The sequence below is a fragment of the Apium graveolens genome, chromosome 3 (assembly GCF_009905375.1).
Source record: "Apium graveolens cultivar Ventura chromosome 3, ASM990537v1, whole genome shotgun sequence".
In the NCBI taxonomy this organism is placed as follows: Eukaryota; Viridiplantae; Streptophyta; class Magnoliopsida; order Apiales; family Apiaceae; genus Apium; species Apium graveolens.
This window is the reverse complement of record NC_133649.1, coordinates 85,920,903-85,942,658: the sequence shown is the minus strand read 5'-3', so window position 1 is coordinate 85,942,658 and position 21,756 is coordinate 85,920,903. Positions and strand designations below refer to the sequence as shown.

At 40.1% G+C, this 21,756-nt stretch overlaps 1 non-coding gene and 1 pseudogene across 1 annotated transcript; one reads left to right on the top strand and one right to left on the bottom strand.

Moving 5' to 3' along the window:
• Window positions 1–21,756, bottom strand: part of LOC141714412 (uncharacterized) — a 153,531-nt pseudogene that overhangs the window by 121,856 nt on the left and 9,919 nt on the right.
• LOC141716394 (small nucleolar RNA R71) lies at window positions 4,361–4,467 on the top strand. The gene has a single exon (XR_012573106.1). It is a non-coding gene; the product is annotated as a small nucleolar RNA R71 (small nucleolar RNA).

Genomic DNA, 21,756 nt, shown 5'->3' with positions numbered 1-21,756 from the left:
CTCCAATCCCGTTTCGGGTGGGAAACTTCATGACTGAATGGTAGGAAGAGGGGACTGCCTTGAAGGCATGTATCCCTATTCTCCCTATGATAGCATTATAACCGGCCCTCTAGGTTGGGGATTCCGCCCCTGATCGTCTTGGTCCCTCATACGATCTTCAAAGTTCTTCCTTCCATTATTGTTTCTGTCCCCTCCATCTCCAGTATACTTGTTCAACCTTCCTTTTCGAATCAAAAACTCAATTTCATCTTTCAATTGCCTACACTCATCGGTGTCATGGCCAACATCCTTGTGAAACCTGCAATACTTGCTCTTATCTAGCTTGGCGGGATCAGCCTTCAAGGGCGTAGGCCAGCGAATATCTCTATCTTTCTCAATCTCCATCAAAATCTGACTTCTAGGAGCACTCAGCTTAGCGTATTCAGTGAACTTTTGCCCAGGTCCTCCCTTCTTGGGGGTTGAATCAGGGTTTTGTTCGGTTCTAGGACATTTGTCCTTAGCGATATACTCTAAATCAGTTTTTCATTTCTTGCCTCCAGTGGGCTCATTACTTACTACGGTCTTCCTCATGCTTTCTTCAACCTTGATATACTTCCCTGCCCTCTCTTGGAGTTGCAACATGTTTTCAGGGGGACGTTTGGCCAAGGACATCTTGAAAAACTCATCCCTAGTTCCTTGTTGCAGTGCTATCATGGCTACCTTATCATCAAGGTCTGGGACTTTTAAAGCCTCCTTTGTAAAACGATTCAGGTAATCCCTCAAGGATTCTTTAGCTCCCTGCAAAAGACTCATAAGAGATGCTGAACTTTTCTCATGGACTCTTCCACTGATGAATTGCTTAATAAAAGCCTGACTTAATTCTCTGAATGATCCGATAGAGTTTGGGGGCAAGCGACTGTACCATCTTTGAGCCATACCCGACAGGGTTTGAGGGAAGGCCCGACACTTTATAGCATCATTCACGGGTTGCAGCAGCAGTGCATTAGAGAATGTCCTAACATGATTAGCGGGGTCACCCAGTGCCATCATAGGCTTTGATAGTGGGCATATTGAATTTTCTTGAAATATGGGCATTCATTATTTCTTCTGTGAAAGGTGGAGTTGGATCATCAGGATCTCCAAGGGGAAGGAGATTGCTTGGATCAGTTCTTGGGACAGCAGCCCTTCTTCTTATCGGACCATCCAGGTCTATGACAGGAGGAGGATTTCTCCCCCTAGGAAGTATCTGGGGTCTGGTGGCCTGGTGAGCCTCCAAATCACGTCTCAGCCTTTGGATTTCAGCCTCATGAGCCCTGATCCTTTCCTGCACTTCTTGGGGATTCGCCCCTGGGGTGCTCTGGGGGCATTGCTTTCCATCGGCCATTGGCTCTTTTCCAGGATGCCTCCTTATCGGGGCCACTTCATCATCCGAAGATTCGGAGTCTCTCTCAGTGTATGGACCAGAAAATTCCCGATCCTCAGGGATAGGACCCAAACCTCGTATATAGGGGGGCGACCGCCCTCGTGCTTCGCTTCACCCAGCATATCCGCTTCCTCCAACCTCAGGGTGAAGGGGCATCCCATAAGGGGGGTTAGTAGTAACAATAGTTGAATATTCATACCCGACGGGTCGAGAATTCACAGGTATATGTATTTGTTGAACTTGAGGATTCGTACCTTGAACCGGGGGAGTTGTCCCTTGTAGCTGGGGTTGAGTTGCCCCTGTCTGGGCTTCCTCCTGAGTAGATGCATAAGTTGAATGGGGAGGAACCTCCACGGTTGATGAAATCACCTAAGTTGTCTCTGATGGTGTTCCTTCCTCTAGAGCTCCAATTGTTCTCCGTGTTCTCGCCATGGTTGTTGTTGTGCTTCCCACAGACGGCGCCAAATGTTATAGATAAAAAACTAAGGTTATTATTTGCTGTATTTATTACTAAGATTCGGGAGCTCAAGGCCTTTAATGGCTGCTCTCGTGTATCGTAGCTTAATTCTGCCTTTACGAGATGCCTACAGTATCTCTGTGAATTAGAGAATCAAGCCAAAAAACGTAGTTCTGATTTGTGGGGTGAGGCCCCTTATATAGATGTGGGAGTCCTTGAATTGGACTTGGTATAGGAGACTTGGTGGACAAGCCTCTGAATTAGGATAGACTTAGGAGTCCTAGGAAGTAGGAAGCTGATTCCTTATCCTTTTAGGTCCCCTTGAGGCTAATCTATAAGGATTTATATCCTTATCGGGACTCTTCTCAATAGCTGATTTTTCCCTTATTAATTAATTACGAAATTAATTAATAATTAGGGCTTTTGGGCCTTTTTTATTCCATCAGGCCTAATCTGGTCCATCAGGCTTAACCTTTCTGGTCTGAGTATCATATATCTTTTTATTGGGCCTAGCAGCCCACAGCTTGTACAATTAATGCAGTATTTAATTATACAATCATAATTTATTTATCCCTATCAATCACTACCTGAAAGGTCAGATGCAATAATAACAGGCAGAGTAGATGCATCACCTAAAAACGCATACCTCAAATGCTCAGGTAAAGGCTTAAGCTCAAGAGTGGGAGCTTTCTCAATAGAAGGCTTGAGGTGTTTAGAAGCTTTGTTTAATTCCTCCAGTCCAAGAGATTCAAAAGGCATATCAATCTTCCTCTTCCAGGGAGAAGCATATAAATACTGCAATTGCTCTTCACCTTCGTCATCTTCACTATCTGAATTCCCCAATAAGGCTTTTTCCAAGGCATCAGACCTTATCAATTGATCAAGTTCTGATGTGACCACCGAATCGACCAACTCCACTTTTAAGCACTCCTCATTATCAGTAGGAAATTTCATAGCATTGAACACATTAAAAGTCACATCATGATCCAGCACTCGCATTGTAAGCTCACCCTTCTGCACATCTATCAAGGTCCGGCCAATGGCCAAGAAAGGTCTTCCCAAGATTATGGGAATCTTCTTATCCTCCTCGAAATCAAGAATTAAAAAATCAGCAGAAAAGATGAGTTTATCAACCTTGACCAAGACATTCTCCACAATACCTCACGGATATGTAATATAACGGTCGGCCAACTGCAAGGTCATATAAGTTGGTTTGGGATCAGGTAAGTCCAACTGCTTGAAGATTGACAAGGGCATCAGATTGATGCTAGCTCCCAAGTCACATAAGCATCAATCAAAAGACACTTTTCCAATAGTACATGGAATAGTGAAGCTCCCTGGATCTTTAAGCTTTGGAGGTAACTTCTGCTGCAGCACAGCACTGCATTCCTCCGTGAGAGTGACAGTCTCTAATTCATCTAGCTTCACCTTCCGAGAGAGAATACCTTTCATAAACCTTGCATAACTAGGCATCTGCTCGAGAGCCTCGGCGAAAGGTATGTTGATATGAAGTTTCTTAAACACCTCCAGAAACTTCTCATATTGCTTGTCCAGCATTTTCTTCTGCAGCTGCTTAGGAAAAGGCGGTGGAGGATAGATCTATTTCTCCTCTATATTACCCTCAGGCAGAGTGTGCTCAACAGTAGTCTTCCTTGCTTCCACTTCTTCATCTTGCTGCTTCGCTTCTTTCTCAGCCCCAGCTTCTTCAGTTAACTCTTGAGTTTTTTCGGGATTCGCAACCTTCCCAGACCTCAAAGTGATTGCCTTTACCTGCTCCTTGGCTTCCCTCTTTCCTGGAACTTCAGTATCACTAGGCAATGTATCAGGTTGACAATTAAGCAAGGCATTGGCAATTTGCCCAATTTGATTTTCCAAGGTCTTGATAGAAATAGCTTGACTCTTGCACATAAGCTTCAACTCCTCTAATTCAGATTTTTCATTAGCTTGTTGTAGCTGGAGTTGCTGTCTCGGTGCATACTGCGGTTGTTGAAAACCAGGGGGGTTATACTATTTAGCTGGATACTGCTGAAAAGGCTGTTGAACCGCATTCTGAGCGTTGCTCTAGCTGAAATTAGGATGATTTTGGTTATTAGTATGATAGGTGGCTGGCACAGGTTGTGCGATCGCTGGAAGTTGCTCATGAACTGAGCTGATTCACTATAAATTGCACATTGATCAGTCTCATGGGCACCAGCATAAAGCTCACAGATACTAGCGATTTGTTTTACTCCATAATTCACCAAGGTGTCCACATTTATCGTCAAAGCCTTAAGTTGAGCAGCGATAGCAGTTGCTGTGTCCAACTCCAGAATTCCTGCTACTTTTCCCTGAGTCAGTCTCTGGGAAGGATTCTGGTACTCATTAGCAGCCATCAGTTCAATAAGTTCATAGGCTTTATCGTAGCTTTTAGCCCACAAGGCTCCTCAAGATTCTGCATCAAATATGGGTCTAGAAGTAGGACCAATCCATTATAGAAACAGTTGATAATCATCCAATCAGGCATGCTATGGTGTGGGCACTTCCTTAACATCTCCTTATATCGATCCCAAGCCTCACGCAGATATTCTCCAGTTTGCTGCGTAAACTGGGTAAGAACATTCCTAATTGCAGCAGTCTTCGTCATGGGGAAGAATTTAGTGAGAAACTTTTGAGCAAGATCTTTCCAAGTGGTGATAGACCCTGCTGGTAGAGAGTGTAACCAGTACTTAGCCTTGTCCCTCAGAGAGAATGAGAAAAGACGTAGCTTGATAGCATCTTCAGTCACATCATTGAATTTGAAAGTGTCGCAGATCTCGATGAAATCCCTGATGTGCATGTTGGGATCTTCAGTTGGAGAACCCCCAAACTGAACTGAGTTATGTATCATCTGGATCGTGCTTGACTTGATCTCAAAAGTGTTAGCCCTGATGGCTGGTCTGATGATGCTAGACTGAATGTCATTAATCTTAGGCTTAGAATAGTCCATCAAAGCCTTCGGATTTTCTGCTTGATCACCCATAGCTACTACAATTGGCTCTTCAACTTTCTCTTCTTCCTCTAACTTCTCTTTATCCTCAAAAACTTTCCTACGAATCACCACAAGTTCTTCCTCGGCTTTATCCAGTGTTCTCTTACGAGTACGCGAACGCGTATGCATACACCCTCATTAGAGTACCTGAATAAGACAAGGAACAAATAAGTAACAATTTCTGAGTCAATGAACTTTAACGACCACTGATGGAAAGCACATAAACTATAAATTAACACCTGCAGTCCCCGACAGCGGCGCCAAAAACTTGTTAGTCACTAAACTCACGCTAATAATACACGCAAGTATACGAGTTCACAAGTAGTATAGAATCTTTTCTAGTTCGTTCCCACAGAGACTGTATTGGTTAACTATTTAATTTACGCACCTAAGCAACAATGTATGGTTATTATCCGATGCTAAGATGGTAACAAATTGAGATTGTTTATAACTAAGAATTACACTAACAATTATAACTACGAGAATAAGATTGACTGAATTAATACATATGGCAAACATGGGATTTTAACTTCATTAAATACTTCATTCAATAGCCTTATTGTTCTTAACCTTAGCATACAATGGTGATGACACTAATCAGATAACACAAAACTGATAAACGCCAACTTTTGTTGCACGACTACCATTCTACCAGACATCCACAGAAGAGATAGAAGCTGAATAGGCACCAATTATATTGAGACTTTATATATCTATAGAATTTGAAAACATAACGGTTTAAGCACAAGTTATCTATCTTGATTACATAGGGAAAGTAAGATGGTTAAAATTACCTACGAATGATGCATGACAAATACATGAACCTATGCTAGCATGGCAAGTTCCAAATCCTTAAATTCACTTTCGCTTCATTAAGAATTAACACACTATCTTATAAGTTCGCGATGCTCATAAGATGAATACGCATAACCAATACTAGGATATCATACTGTTATGGATTAAAAACTAAGATATATAATTATTATATTTATTACTAAGGAACGTGAGCTTCGAGGCTCGATTCGACTGCTCTTGTGTTTTGTGACTCAATCTGCCTTAATAAGATGCCTACGTACCTTACTGATTGCAAAGGATCAAGTCAAAAACGTAGTTCTGATTTATGGGGTGAGACCCCTTATATAGGTGTTGGGAGTCCTAGAGTTGGACTTGGGTTAGGAGACTTGGTGGGCAAGTCTCAGAATTAGAATGGACTTTGTAGAAAGCTGATTCTTTATCCCATGAGGTTCCTTGGAGGCCAATCTACAAGGATTTATGTCCTTATTGGGACTTTTCTTAATAGCTGATTTTTCCCATATTAATTAATTACGAAAATAATTAATATTCAGGGTTTTGGGACTTCTTTGTTCCATCAGGCCTGATCTGGTCCATCGGGCCTGATCAATGTGTTAACATTTTTGGTCTGAATATCATATATCTTCTTATTGGGCCCTGTAGCCCAAATCATGTGTAATTAATACAACATTAACTACGTAATCAGGATTTATTTATTCTCTATCATTTGCCCCCCAACTTTTGGGAAACAGTGACTAGGTTTTGCAGAAGTTAAGTTCATTCATTCCCTTACAGGGTATCGTTTATGTGTAAAGTGTGGAGCGACCTACACATTTACAACAATTTACTTTCATCCCTTTTATTTAGGAATTATCTTAATTTCCAGGAATTTTTCCCTTAATTTTCAGGTTTTTTTCCCTTAATTCTTGGATTTTTCCTTAATTCTGGGATTCTCTTTAATTTCCAGGAATTTTCCCCTTAATTCTGGGATTTTTCCTTAATTTCCAGGAATTTTTCCCTTTATTCTGGGATTTTTTCTTAATTTCCAGGAATTTTTCCCTTTATTCTGGGATTTTTCCTTAATTTCCTAGATTTATTCCTAATTTTCTGAAAAATATTAATATTTTCAGAAAATATTTTAAGGAATTTCCTTAATTTTCTGGAATGATTCAGAATATAAAATTCTTTTCTCAGAAAATATTTTTTCTTTTTTTTCTCCCTTTTTTTTATACATATTTCGACCAGGATCCTGGTCGAATTATCCTTCATTGTGCCTTGGTCGACAGCATTTCGAGGAGGGCACTTTCGAGCAGGAATCCTGGTCGAATTTCGGCCAGGATTTTCATATATTTATTTTATTTTATTTTATTGTTGAGCAGGAAATTTTCGGTCAGGATTTTGGGTCAGAATTTCTTGCCTTGACCGAATTAGCCATCCTTTTAAGCCCTGATCAAAGCAATTTCGACCTCACGAATTTCGATCAGGATTTCTTTACAGTTCTCGGTCGAATGGGTCTTAATTCTGGTCGAATTAAGCCTTTTATTCAACCCTAATCGACAGGATTTTGACCTCAGCTCATTCGATTAGGAATATGATATGAACCCTGATCGAATTGGGTCAAGAATTTGGAGTATATTTTTTTGTAACTCCATATATTTGATTTGGGCCCTAAATTTGGGTTGGATTCCTTTGGGCTCCTCATTTGGGCCTGGATTCCTTTGGGCTCCTGATTTGGGCCTGGATTCCTTTACTGGGCCTTTTCTGGACTGGGCCTTCTCTTGGATAGCTGGGCCTTTTCTAGGCTTCATTTACCTGGGCCATTATATTTTCTATCATGGGCTCTTTTTTTTTTAAGGTTTTAATATCTTAGGCCCATTTAAACATGGACTGGGCCTTAATCCTTAAGCCCGACTTCCAGAATATTGTGGAATTTCTAGACTATTCCAGGTTTTGCCATAATTTTCTAAAAAAATTTCCAAAATGTTCTGGAACATTCCAGATTCTTCCATTTTTGGGCCCAAATGGGCTTTTTTGAGGCCCAATTTGCCCTACCAAGGGCTATATAAGAGTGAGGTGTGGGGGGTATGATTTCATACTTCTTCATTTCATTCATCAATCTCTTCTATCATCCCAATTCTCTACACCCTTCTTCCTTAGTTTTCCAGCCTCCCTTCCTTCCAAGGTTTCCAGGTCCTTTCAAGCTTCATCAATGGCTGATAAGAATTCCAAGAGAGCGGCCAAGATCGCCTTGGCTTCAAAATGAGGTAAGGATATCGAAATCCACTCTTCTTACATGTCTCTGATCGATATGATTAATACTAGGGGGGATGAATATCCCTCAACTGCACATCTTGATTCTTTTAATCATTGTAATACTTGGCACAACATAGATTATGATAAGTTAAATGCACGTTATAACGTTCTTCCTCCTCTTAGATTAGTTCCAGTTTCTGGTGGTGACCGTACTTGCCACTGGAAACCCGACACTCTTTTTATTTATACAGATGCCCTCAATGCTGGGCTTAGGTTCCCTTTTCATCCCTTCATTCCTCATCTTCTAGCTGATTTACAAATCAACCTATGTCAGCTTCCTCCAAACACTTGGAGGAACATTTTATGTTTTATGGTTTGCTACCTTAGGGAAGGTTTTCCCCTATCCGTAGCTGTCTTTAGGAAAGTATTTCAATGTTACAACAGTACTTCTGGTAATTGTGGTTGGGTCTATATCAAACAAAGGCCCAAGTGTAAGCATATCTTTAACAGTGCCTCCATTCCCTGATAATAACCAAAATTGGAGGAATAGTTTTGTTGGGTTAAATTGGGAGAATGGCGACTGGGGCACACTCTTCAGACTTTCCTTCGGGAAGGTTAGTGATGGTAGCCTCAAATCCATTCACTTAACCCCGAGGAAACTATCATTTATAATGAACTTACTCGGGATGACGGTACTACTACCAGCTGGACTCTCTTAGAGGAGTTTTTCCTCATCCATGTGGGGCTATCCTCTGTTTCTCAATAGGGTATTTTTCTTCCCTTCTCAATTTTATTTCATTTCATGCATTATTGACACCACTTATTTTGTTTTTTATCTTGTCTTGCAGCTGCCAAGGAGATCAACGAGGATAACGTGCCCCTCGTTGAGGAAACTGCTAGAATGAAGAAGGCTCGTCTTGCAGGCCTGGACACTCGAGGAAAGGCCACGGAGCCTATCTTCTTAAGAAAACATAAGGAGCCCATGGGGGAGGCTTCAGCTGAGGTAGCCGAGGGCCACAATGCCCCTATCACTACTGCTTACCCATGTCCCTGCTGCTACGGGTGCTTTTCAGCCTCTATGGGGATTCCGCTGAGGGGATACCGTGGTTGGATCCACGAAGCACGCCTGAGATTGGTCTTACCACGGCGTTACTCCCAAAGATTTCATGGATGTGGTGGCTACTCCTGACTTGGAGAGGATTAAGCTCATGGGAGCTCAGTCCTTAGCCTCGGTATGATTATTTCTTGGAATTTATCTTTCTTACTTGTAGCATTCACTTGCCTTACACCTTTGTTTATTGTTTCATTTCAGTCTAACGCCTATTTTCAAGGCGCTGTGAGGTAAGCCGAATCATGGAAGAGGGCTTCTGACAAAGCAGACAATGCCCTCATGAGGCAGCAGAAGAAGTATGCTGCTCTAGAGAAGAAGTTCAAGCGTAAGGAGGAAGAGCTCGGAGAGTCTAACACCGAGCTGGTGGTGCTTCGGGCCGAGAAAGATAAGGCGATTGATAACTATCTAGACTCGAAGGAGTTTATCCAGTCCATGAGGGTAAGGGTTGACTCGGTCTTTCCTGGGTTTTTCAGGACTGGTTGGGACATGACCCTTGGGACCGTGAACGAGGCTTGTCCTGATATTAACCCGGCGAACTATGTCTGCCCTGATGACGAGGCTTTGTTGCAGAGGTTTCGTACCCGAGTAGTTGTCTCGGATCGCATCCCTCAGGACCCGCTTCTTCCTCCTCCTGAGTCATCTTCCAGGCCTGCTGAGGATGTCAGCTCTTCCTCCTCCTCTGAGACGACAAAGACTTCTAGTGAGAGCGGAGGGGATAACGATATGGATGTCGAGGGCACCTCAGCACCTTAGAGCTTTTCCAGCCCTGTGTGGCTTATTTACTTTATCTTATTTTTGAGACTTTATTTATCAAACTTTTGTAATATTTATTTGATCCATTTCTATTTATCTGATTTTATGCTTGCATTTTATGCATTTAGTTTACTTGCCTTGCCATAGAGATTCAAATATATTTCGAAAACTTTCCGAACTTCACAAATTATTGTGATTCATCCCTTATACAAGTCTTAATAAACCTCAAAATAAAGCTAAAACATGTAAATCCTAAGCAAGCAAAGCTTCAAGGTGCTTTTCAACCTACATGTCACCTTGACAAGTGAGAATCATATTCAATTGCTTCACACATAGTAAACCTTCAGGTTTTGCGCATGCCAAGTTCTCGGGACTTCAAAACCATCCATAGTCTCCAATTTGTAGGTTCCTCTACCTTGAACACTCTTGACCTTGTATGTCCCTTCCCAGTTTGGGGAAAGTTTCCCTTTCTGTCCTACACCAGAAGCTTCCACCTTCCTCAAGACTAAGTCACCTTGTTTGAAAAACCTTTCTTTAACCCTTAGGTTGTTGTATAACGAAGCTTTTTTCTGATATTCCACTATCTTCGCATGTGCATCATCTCGCACTTCATCAATTAGATCCAGGGCTAACCTTTGCCCTTCCTCGTTTTCCTCAGCATTGAAAGCTTGAATCCTGGGGGAGGAACGTGATATCTCTACAGGAACAACTGCTTCTGCCCCATATGCTAACATGAAGGGAGTTGCTCCAGTCAGTGATTCTACAGGTAGTCCTATAGGCCTATAGTATTGGGAGTATTTCATCCACCTAGTTATTCCTCGACTTCTCGATCCTCTTCTTTAGTCCATCCAGGATTATCCGATTTGCCACTTTTCGGCTGCCCATTGGCTTGCGGATGAGCCACAGAGGTGAATCGTAATTCGATTTCATTCTCCTCACAATACTTCTTGAATTCTTCATTGTTGAATTGTGTCCCATTGTCAGTGACTAGGATGCGGGGAATTCCATACCGGCACATAATATTTTCCCACAGGAATCGTGCAACCTGCTTAGTTGTGATCTTGGCCAAGGGTTTGGGTTTAATCCACTTAGTAAAATAATCAATGGCTACAATCAGGAACTTCCTTTGTGTCGTGGCCATGGGGAAAGGCCCAAGTATATCCATTCCCCACATAGCAAAGGGGATGGGTGAGTTGATAGAGGTCAGCATCTCAGGGGGTTGTCTAACGACCGGTGCATGCTTCTGACAGCAGTCACACTTCTTCACATATTTTTTGGCATCAGCCATCATTTCTAGCCAATAGAAGCCTAAACGGATTATCTTATGAGCCAAGGCCCTGCCCCCCAAGTGTTGCCCACAAATGCCTTCATGTACTTCTTCAAGAGCCAAGCGTGCCTCATCGGGCCTGAGATACCTTAAGTAAGGAACCATGAAAGATCTTTTATACAGAATCCCATCTATCAAAAAGTACCTTAGTGCTCGAACAGCTAACTTCCGTGCTTCAGTAGCATCATTTGGCAACCAACCGGTTTGAATGTGGGCCTTAATGGGATCTATCCATGACGTCCCCAGGCCTATAGGAGCTACAAGCTTAACATCGATGCTCCGTGACTTCAAAACACGGAAGTATACACTTCCTGAACTTTCTTCTATCTCAGATGAAGCAAACTTTGATAATGCATCTGCCTTGGCATTTTCCTCCCTTGGAATGTGCTCAACATGGAATTCATCGAATTGGGTCATCACAGCCCTTACTAGGAGGACATACTTAGCCATCGTATCTTCCCTTACCTCAAACTCTCCCTTTACCTGGGATACGACCAGCTTCGAATCTCCACGGACTTTTAAGTTCGTGACTCTAAGTGTCCCTGCTAGGCCGAGGCCAGCTATCAGAGCTTCATATTCTGCCTCATTGTTCATGGTCGAGAAGTCTAACTTCATGGCATACTCAATCAAGAACCCATCGGGGCTTTGTAAAACCAAACTATGCTCCACTCGAATTTGTTTTTGATGTTCCATCAAAATAGAGAACCCAATATTCTTTCTCCTTATCATCCTTTTCCGTGTCCCCCTTATCAACTTCCTTATCTTGAGGTATGGTATCTTCCTGCCCCCCGATTTTTTGGTTGGGTATGGTGCATTCCACCACGAAGTCAGCTAATGCCTGGGCTTTTATTGCTGTTTGCCCCTTAACAATATAACAAGAATTACAGAAGGGGGGGGGGTTGAATGGAATTCTTGAAACTTTTTCTTGAAATAAAAATGTTCTAACTCAAATATATATATAGGTGAATTGATCAGCACAATGCGGAATAAAAACTTAAATGAATCAAATCATAAGTAATTAAAAAACAGGAGTCTTTAAAAACTTTCTAGTGGATTTGAATGATTCCACCAGAGATATATATTATATATCGAGAGAACCATGTGTGCAAAATGCTCACAGCTGCTTACAACAGTTGAACAACTAAGGCTACAGAGAAATGCTAAAAATTCTGCTTACAAATGTTTCTCTGTTATGTTGCTTAGATCGATAGTTTCTTAGTTGCTACATCTTAGGTTTATATATCACCAAGATTACAAAGTAATGAGACAGGATAATAAAACAAATTTTCTAGTCTATTACAATGCTACTTCATTACTCTATTCCAGCATCTTTGAATATCTTCATAATAGCATGGAAATGGCAATACTTCTTTGTTCTCGAACACCCAGTTGAATAGGCTACCACATTCCATTTGCATACACTCGATGCATGTGACTGTGTTGTCACTGTCAACAGATATTTGAATTCTTTATCCGTCGGGTTCATGATCATCCGTCGAGTCATTGATCACCCGTCGGGTTGTCTAGTTGATCATTCGTCGACTTCATTATAGTTTATCCGTCGGGTAGTAATCTGGCACTTGACTTCATTTCATTTATGCAGAATTACAAGACATCATCTATGTACAATTAATCAACATATTCTGCATATCTAGTTAAAATCAACATGACTTGAATACTACTTACAGAATCTATACAATGGTGTATGCAGAAATGTGCTACAGACTTATTGTTACATAAGTTACTCACTCGATGGATAATAAGTCATCATCTGTTGGGACTATAATGAGTCATCCGTCGGGACTATAAATCTTATCCGTCGAGTGCTACATAATTTTACTAAGTAAAATCTACCAAGGTGTTTTGTTCATGCAATCATCAAGTACACAATATATACACAACAATCTCCCCCAATTTATGTCTACTGGAATTGTAGCCATAAATTAAGAGATACTTGATGAGAAAAAAACACCCTAAAAATATAACTTTAAAAGAAAGTAGATATTACTGAAAAGTGCTTCAATTAATAAAATGTACAAAGTTTTTGCTCACAGTCATTTTCAAGATGCTCTTCTAGCCTGAGCAGTATTATTTAGTTCCTTGAAGGTCTGGATCTCTTTCCAAGCTTTCTGTTATTTTCTTCAATCTGATTTTGGAGCTGCCTGTGGAATTCCAGTTCATCAGATTCTGAGAGATTTAGCTTTCCTTGTATTTCCAAAAGAGTCTCATTGCTAGAGATGCTCAATTGGTCTTCTAATCTGAAAAATCTTCTCACACCTTTGTCATCCATGAACTCCATCAGCCAGTAGGGCCTTAGATGCACTCTTCTCCCTGTGTAAGGGATGATTAGAGTCTTTGGGAGTGCATCTTTGGCTTTAACACTCCTTAGTTCTTCAATCTTCTTCAGTACCAATCTTCTTGCAGTAATATTGAACCTGAAGTTCTTCTTGAAGGATGAATAAACTTTAATCAGTACAACTTGGCTTTCTTGAAGGATCTTATGAAGTGGCCACTGAATATCCTTTCCCCCTTTGTACTTGAACACTAACCTTTCAGGTAGGTTTCTGTATGCATCAATTCATCTCACTTCATCTAGTTCATCTAGATAGAGGTTTAGATCAGAAAATTCTTTGATGTCACACAAGTACATGTAATCTCCCTTATTGACTTTGGATTGATCTTTGACTAGAGATTTGGATTTGAGAGGTGACAACTTCACTTTCTTGACTGCTCTTGACTTTGTTCTTCTTAGCTTGCTAAGGATTGGTAGATTGAAGTCAGGAATTGGTACGTTCTCCCATTCTATTGGCTCATCCTTGGGCACAATAGGTTCACCATGAATATTCCTGTAGGGATCCACCACCCTGATATCTATAAATACCACAGAGGGCTTTGATGCTTGAGATGTAGGTGGTGTGGATTCCTTAGGAAATTGATCTTCCAATTCCTTGTCAACAATATCCAATTTCCTTTTAGTTCTTTTAGCCAATACCTTGATTCTTGGAGATTTCTTCAGTTGTTCAACTTGCTTCTTTGATTCAAAAATTTCAGATGGCTGATAAGGAATTTGTTGTGATGAATTTATAACATGTAGCTTGGCCAAGACAGCAATTTGCTCTTTCTTTTATTTAGTCTTTTTAGCATCCAGAGCAGCTTGCTTCTTTTTCTGCTTCAATCTAGCCTTTTCTTCGCTCTTTTCTTGAGCAAATTGAGGATGTCCAACCACCACACAAATTTCTTTCCCATTCCTGAAAATCTTGGCAATTCTCCTTTTAGAAGCTGAATCAGCTGGATCTTTGTAGAAAATAATTGATCTTGATAGAAGTTTCTTCTCATCAGGCTTAGGTGTCTCATACACAGTATCCAAAGTGTTCTTCAATGATGATTTTGAATAATTTACCCTTGGTTTCAGAATTGTTTCAGCCTTTGGAGATTTGATGCAAGAAGGTTGTCCTCTTTCCAGATAGTTCATACTTATCTCATTCACACTTATTTGCTTGACTTGAGAGTGATGGATGGCTGACTTAACTGGCTCATTTACAAGTTCAAACTTCTTCTGTATTTCCTCATCAATCTTCTCCCAGTTGACTAAACTCAACTTTTCCTTATCAGCTGCTCTTATGTTGGCTGCTGCTGCATTGATCAGATCTATACTATCTGTAACTGATGGCTTTGAGATAGTAATTGAAGGCACAATTACTTTACTGATTTGAATTTGAAGCCTCTCCCCCTCACTTGGTCCTTTCTCCCCCTTTTTGTTATCATCAAGTTGAGTAGAGGAGGAGGTTTGAGCAGCCACCAGTTTTTGAAGTAGATCTGTCTGTTGGGCTTGATGAAGATGAATGGCAGTTAAAGATGCTTCCATGGATGACATTCTTGTATCAAAGGCATCTATCTTGGTTGACATATCAGAATTTTTCCTTAATTGCCTCTTTATGTCAAGCATTGTAGCTTCTGGAAGTTTAGAATCTATCATGTCTGAAATAGCTTTCTTCATCTCCTCAATATCACCCTTCATGGTGTTTACATCCCTAGCATGCTGGAAGCCCTGGATTTGTTGAAGTTGCAGGGAGGCTAGATGTGCCTGAAGGAGCTTCTTGGTGCTGGCATTAGAAGTGGTTTGAAGAGCAGTATTTGTCTGGTTGATTAGTTGGATCAGGGTTGTCTTGAAGTAATGCTCATCACAGTGCTTTGAGAATGCCCATGATGGCATACCTGATCTTGAACTTGATCCTACTTCTCCCCATATGTCCATTGCTTCATCTTCACTATCCCCACTCACATCACCAAAGAAATCAGCTGAACCACCAGTTTCATAGTCCACATCATCAGCTGTAGAAGGAAAAGTTGTGATGACATCCTTAGCTCTCATCATAGACTGTGTGGTATGCACCAAATTCAGCATCCTTTCTGCATTGTCATTGCCCTGTTCAGCTAGAAGTTGATAAGCTGGAACACGGTGAGTAAATGCCTCAGCATCAAGGGAAGTGGAATCTATAACAGCTTTAGGATGATGAGATAGTCCTTCTCTGTCTGCATCCTGGACATTCATTGACTCACTAGCAATGACATCCATCCTTATAGCTCCAGTACCTGTATTTCTCTCGTTTTCTCTCTTTTGTTGCATCAGGGTCTCACCCTGGCTCCCCATCCCCACACCCTCACCTTCACCTACTAAGGTGGGACTCCTCTCACTCTCTTTTGCCAATCCTGAAGAAATGGATTGCAGAGTTTCACTCATTTCCTCTCCTTTTTCCTGGGAGCAACCCAGACTCTCACTCAAAACACTCTTCTCTCTCAATCCTAAGAGTGACTGTACAACCACTAAATCTTCTGCCCTTGAAATAAATGAAGTTTGAAGCTGTGCAGAGATACTCGACGGATGAGTGATATCCATCGAATGAGTGGTTTTGCTATCCAACGGATAACTGCTGTCAAGCTTATCCGTCGGGATACAATCACTACTCGATGGATGAGCAATATCCGTCGAGAGAGTAGAAATGAATGAGCTGGGAATAGAAACTATTGTTGACTCTGTGTTGATTGAAGATACTTTAGGCACAAATGACACAACAGTTCCTGAAAGAATTAGCAAGTGAGCCAACAAATCATTTAAAAGATGATGCTCACTTGCACTAGATTTTGGCTTCCCCAACAGAGTTAAAGAAGGGGAATCAGGAATTGATGTGTTTATTATATCCACATCCAAAGAATTTGTTGGTGAGTTTGGTGTTTGAGGTACTTCTATAACTAGAGATTTTGGCTGTGACTCCATATTTATTGGAGCCACATCAAACTGAATTTGTGAAGGTGCAGTGACCGTGTCTTTAGCACCAGTTTGCACAATGTGTGTACCCTGTGCATCCCCAAGGGTTTTAGACTTCTTCTTTCTGGCATAAGTCTGGGGTGAGCTTGTGTCCCTAACCCTCTTGGCCTGTGCTCTTGGTTGAGAGCTTTGTTCAATAACTACATCCTTTTGGGAGGATGCAGCTAGAAATGAGCTTTTATCCTTTTTAAGCTACTGCAATTTGTTGGGAAACTGTAGTGTGGCTAGGCTGGGATCCACTCAACTCTCCATCCTTATTATTAGGGTTTCTTTTATGTTCACCCCTTCCCTCACCTAACTTACCCTCCTTCACACTCCTCTCTTTGGCTTTAGTGGATTTTTCAACTGGCATCTTTTGGGAGATACCAGAGGGGGCTTTCTTTGATTTGGATTTTGAAATAATTGTAGGTTTGGTAGCTTGGGTAGGCAACTGTTTGGTCATTGACACAGTTGCCACAATCACACTTGAACTCAAAGAAAGTGTTGAGGTTGGAATAGTTGTAGGGATAGGTGAACTTACCTCACTTACCTGAGGTGCTTGCATTACAGGAAAATAGAACGTTGGCACATCCTTGTGATGATTGGCCCTGTTCAAATCTGCAATGAGCCTGCTCTCTTGAACCCAACAATCTAATTTGTTGTTAGGGTTCTCAAGCACAATCTCTTCACAAAGGTTGTTAGCTAACATCATAAGAAATCTAGCATAATACACATTCTTGCCTCTTTTATTTAACTCTCCAAGTTTAAAACCTAACTCAAACAAAACAAGGTCACTAAAATTAAAATACTTATTTATAACTAGCATGTAAAGCATGTTAAGCATGGAAATATTCACTGAATCAAAATTACTGATATTTCCTGAGAAAACCTTTGTAACTACATCACACATGAAACTCCATTCTTTCCTAAGACCCATTCTCCTAATGTCACTCAGTTTAGAAGTAGGAAGTGCATAGTTCATGGAATTAAGCATATTGATTATATCAGTGTCAGTGTGTGGTGAGGTCACATTATCATTAGGAATTTTGAAACATGCTTTTATCACATCACTATTGATACAAAATTCTCTATCTTTAATTGTGAGTGTGATGGTCTTATCTGTAGAGTTGTAGGTAGTAGTGGTCCACATCTCTTCAACAACTTCACAAAAGATTGTGGGTGATTCTAGCATGGCGTAATTGAGCTTGCAATTCTTCACAAAGTCCATCATCTTGTGATAATCACCAGAATGTTGAATACCCTTGTTCACTAGTACAGTGAAATTGTTCTTCTCATAAATGAACCCAGTTTGAGACATAATCTTAACAACAGGTGCCGTTGTTAGAGAATAAGAGCTTGAAGAGAAAGAGAGTAAGTGCTTTGAGAGAGAATGAAATTAGAGCAGTTGAATTGAGAATGATAAAAGAAAAGCGATTGAAATAAAATAAGCTTTTATACTATCTCAAAAATAACTGATAAAAATAATAAAGTAAAATAAAGTAACCAATAGAAATTGCCAAAAATAGCCGTTTAAAAATAAACTGTAAAAATTCCATCCATTATCCATCGTGTTATGCTTAAAAACTGTAAGTATACTCGATGGATAATGTACAGGGAATTAACGGCTTAGATTAAGACAATTCGACGGATGAGGATAAATTGTTATCCGTCGAGACATAAAATATTCCAGAAAAATAATTGATTTTTATTAGCAAATAATATACCGACGGATGATCAAACTCGATGGATAAAGATCATTCGTCGAGATGTAAATTTTGACTTAGCCAAAATTTCATCTATGACTGAAAAATCAATTAAATTTCTGGCTGCATTTCAACTTGCAAATTAACTCATATAGATTTAAGAGTAATTAAGCATACCTAACTCACTTACTAACCTTGAAAAGGTGGATTCATCCAGTGGCTTGGTAAAATTGTCTGCAAGCTGCTTCTCACCTGGAACAAAATGTAGCTTCACAGTACCATTCATTATATGTTCCCTTATGAAATGGTACTTGATATCTATATGCTTTGTCCTTGAATGTTGTACTGGATTTTCAGTGATGGCAATTGCACTTGTGTTATCACAGAAAATAGGAATCCTCTCAACTTGCAAACCATAGTCTAGCAATTGATTTTTCATCCATAATATTTGTGCACAGTAACTACCAGCAGCAATATATTCAGCTTCAGCTGCAGAAGTAGAAACTGAATTTTGCTTTTTACTGAATCAGGACACAAGCTTGTTTCCTAGAAATTGACAGGTTCCTGTTGTACTTTTTCTATCAATTCTACAACCTGCATAATCTGCATCTGAATAACCAGTTAGATCAAAACCAGAATCTCTAGGGTACCAAATGCCAAGTTTTGGTGTTCCCTTGAGATATCTGAAAATTCTCTTAATAGCTATTAAGTGAGATTCTCTAGGATCCGCCTGAAATCTAGCACATAAACATGTAGCAAATATTATATCTGGCCTACTGGCTGTTAAGTACAAAAGTAAGCCAACCATGCCTCTATAACTTGAAATATCCACAGACTTTTCAGTAGTGTTTAATTCAAGCTTAGTTGCAGTGGCCATGGGAGTTTTTGCAGATGTGCAATCCACTAGATCAAACTTCTTTAAAAGATCAAAAATGTATTTAGTTTGACTAATGAATATTCCATCACTAATTTGCTTAACTTGTAAACCAAGAAAGTAAGTCAGTTATCCCATCATACTTATTTCATACTTACTTTGCATCAGTTTGGCAAACTTTTTGCAAAGTTTCTCATCTGTAGAGCCAAAAATAATATCATCTACATAAATTTGAACAAGTATACTAGAGCCATTAACATTTCTGAAAAATAAAGTTTTATCTACAATACCTCTTGTGAAGTGATTTTCCAAAAGGAACTTTGATAAAGTGTCATATCAGGCTCTAGTTGCTTGCTTCAGTCCATAAAGTGCTTTCAATAGATAATAGACATGTTCTGGAAAATTTGGATCTTCAAAACCAGGAGGTTGACTGACATAGACTTCTTCCTCCAAATCTCCATTCAGAAAGGCACTTTTGACATCCATTTGATAGACCTTGAAATTGGCATGGGCTGCATAGGCTAAAAAGATTCTGATGGCTTCAAGTCTTGAAACAGGAGCAAATGTTTCATCAAAATCTATTTCTTCTTGTTGACAATAGCCCTTAGCAACCAATCTAGCTTTGTTCCTGACTATTATGCCATTTTCATCCATCTTGTTTCTGAATACCCATTTGGTGTATGATTCTTTCCTTTAGGCTTGGGCACCAGCTTCCATACATTATTCCTTTCAAATTGGTTTAGCTCCTCCTGCATAGCTAAAATCCAATCAGGATCCAACAAAGCTTCTTCTACCTTCTTTGGCTCTTCCTTGGAAAGAAAGCTACTGTATAAACATTCTTCTTGAGTTGCTCTCCCTTGTTTGAACTCTAGAAGAAACATCACCAATAATAAGCTCAAAGGGATGATCTTTTGTCCATTTTCTTTGTTGAGGTGGATTAGCTCTAGATGAAGAAACCTCATTGTTGTCTTGATGTGTGATTGAGTTTTGATTATTAGAAACTCCCCCTGAGTTTATGAATCTTTGATTTGAGAAAGGGGAACTTTCTATAGGTGATCTATCTTGAATTCCTGCTCCTTTTGATAACCCGACGGATGGTGAATTTTGAGTACCGACGGATGAAGCTGGTTGTCTCGCGACTGGATAACACAAATTGCCTCCCGACGGATGAAGCATTATACAACTTGACAGATGTTGAGTTTTGTGCTTCATTAGTAGTAGATTTATCTGTATTATCCTTAGACACTGTTTCTTGATCACTTTCATCATCACTGTCATCACTAACCATCTCCACATTATCCAATTTGAGGCTCTCATGGTAATCTCCATCTTTTAGTCCTTCAATCTTTTTATCATCAAACACAACATGTATTGATTCCATAACAATATTGGTTCTTAGATTGTAGACTCTATATGATTTACTAACAACATATCCAACAAAAACTCCTTCATCTGCTTTAGCATCAAACTTTCCATTTTGATCAGTTTGATTTCTCATAATATAGCACTTGCAGCCAAAGACATGAAGAAAATTTAGAGTTGGCTTCTTGTTCTTGAACAATTGATAGGGAGTCATGCATCTAGCTTGATTAACCAGAGAAATGTTCTGAGTGTAGCATGCAGTATTTACAACTTCAGCCCAGAAATAGGTTGGCAGTTTAGATTCTTCAAGCATTGTCCTTGCAGCTTCAATAAGTGATCTGTTCTTCCTTTCCACTACTCCATTCTGTTGTGGAGTTCTTGCTGCTGAAAATTCATGCAGAATCCCATTCTCCTCACAAAATGCTCTCATGACAGAATTCTTGAACTCAGTTCCATTGTCACTCCTGATTCTTCTAACCTTGAAATCAGGATGATTATTGACTTGCCTTATGTGATTGATGATGACTTCACTAGCCTCATCTTTAGACTTTAGGAAATATGTCCAAGAGAACTTTGAGAAATCATCTACAATTACTAGGCAAAATATTTTCCTTGAGATGGACAACACATTGATTGGTCCAAACAAATCCATGTGAAGCAGTTGCAAAGGCTCTTCAATTGTTGAATCAAGTTTCTTCCTGAATGATGCTTTAATCTGCTTCCCTTTTTGGCAGGCATCACACAGTCCATCCTTAGAAAACTCCACTAGAGGAATGCCTCTAACCAGTTCTTTCTTTACTAGCTCATTCATGGTCTTGAAGTTTAAATGGGATAGCTTCTTGTGCCATAGCCAACTTTCATCCTGACTTGCTTTACTGAGAAGACAAGTAACATATTCTGCATTAGATGAATTGAAATCAGCTAGGTACACACTTCCTTTTCTCACACCAGTGAGAACCACTTTGTTGCTTCTTTTATTAGTCACAACACAGGCTTCTGAGTTGAAGGTTACTGAGTTGCCTTTATCACAAAGCTGGCTGATACTCAACAAATTGTGTTTGAGACCATCCACTAAGGCAACCTCCTCAATGATGACATTGTCCTTTGAAATCAAGCCATATCCCACAGTATAACCCTTGTTGTCATCTCCAAAAGTGATACTAGGGCCAGCTCTCTCCTTAAACTCTGTGAGCAAGGTAGAATCACCAGTCATGTGTCCTGAACAACCACTATCCAAGTACCAAATATTCTTTCTGTTTCCCTGCACACATCAAAATCAAATCAAGTTAATTTTGGTACCCAAGTTTCTTTGGGTCCTGCCTTGTTAGCTTTCTTTTTCTGTTTTTTAGGCTTTATCTCATTTGACTTAGGGATATCCGATTCATCCTTGGTCATTTGAGTTGGACCTTT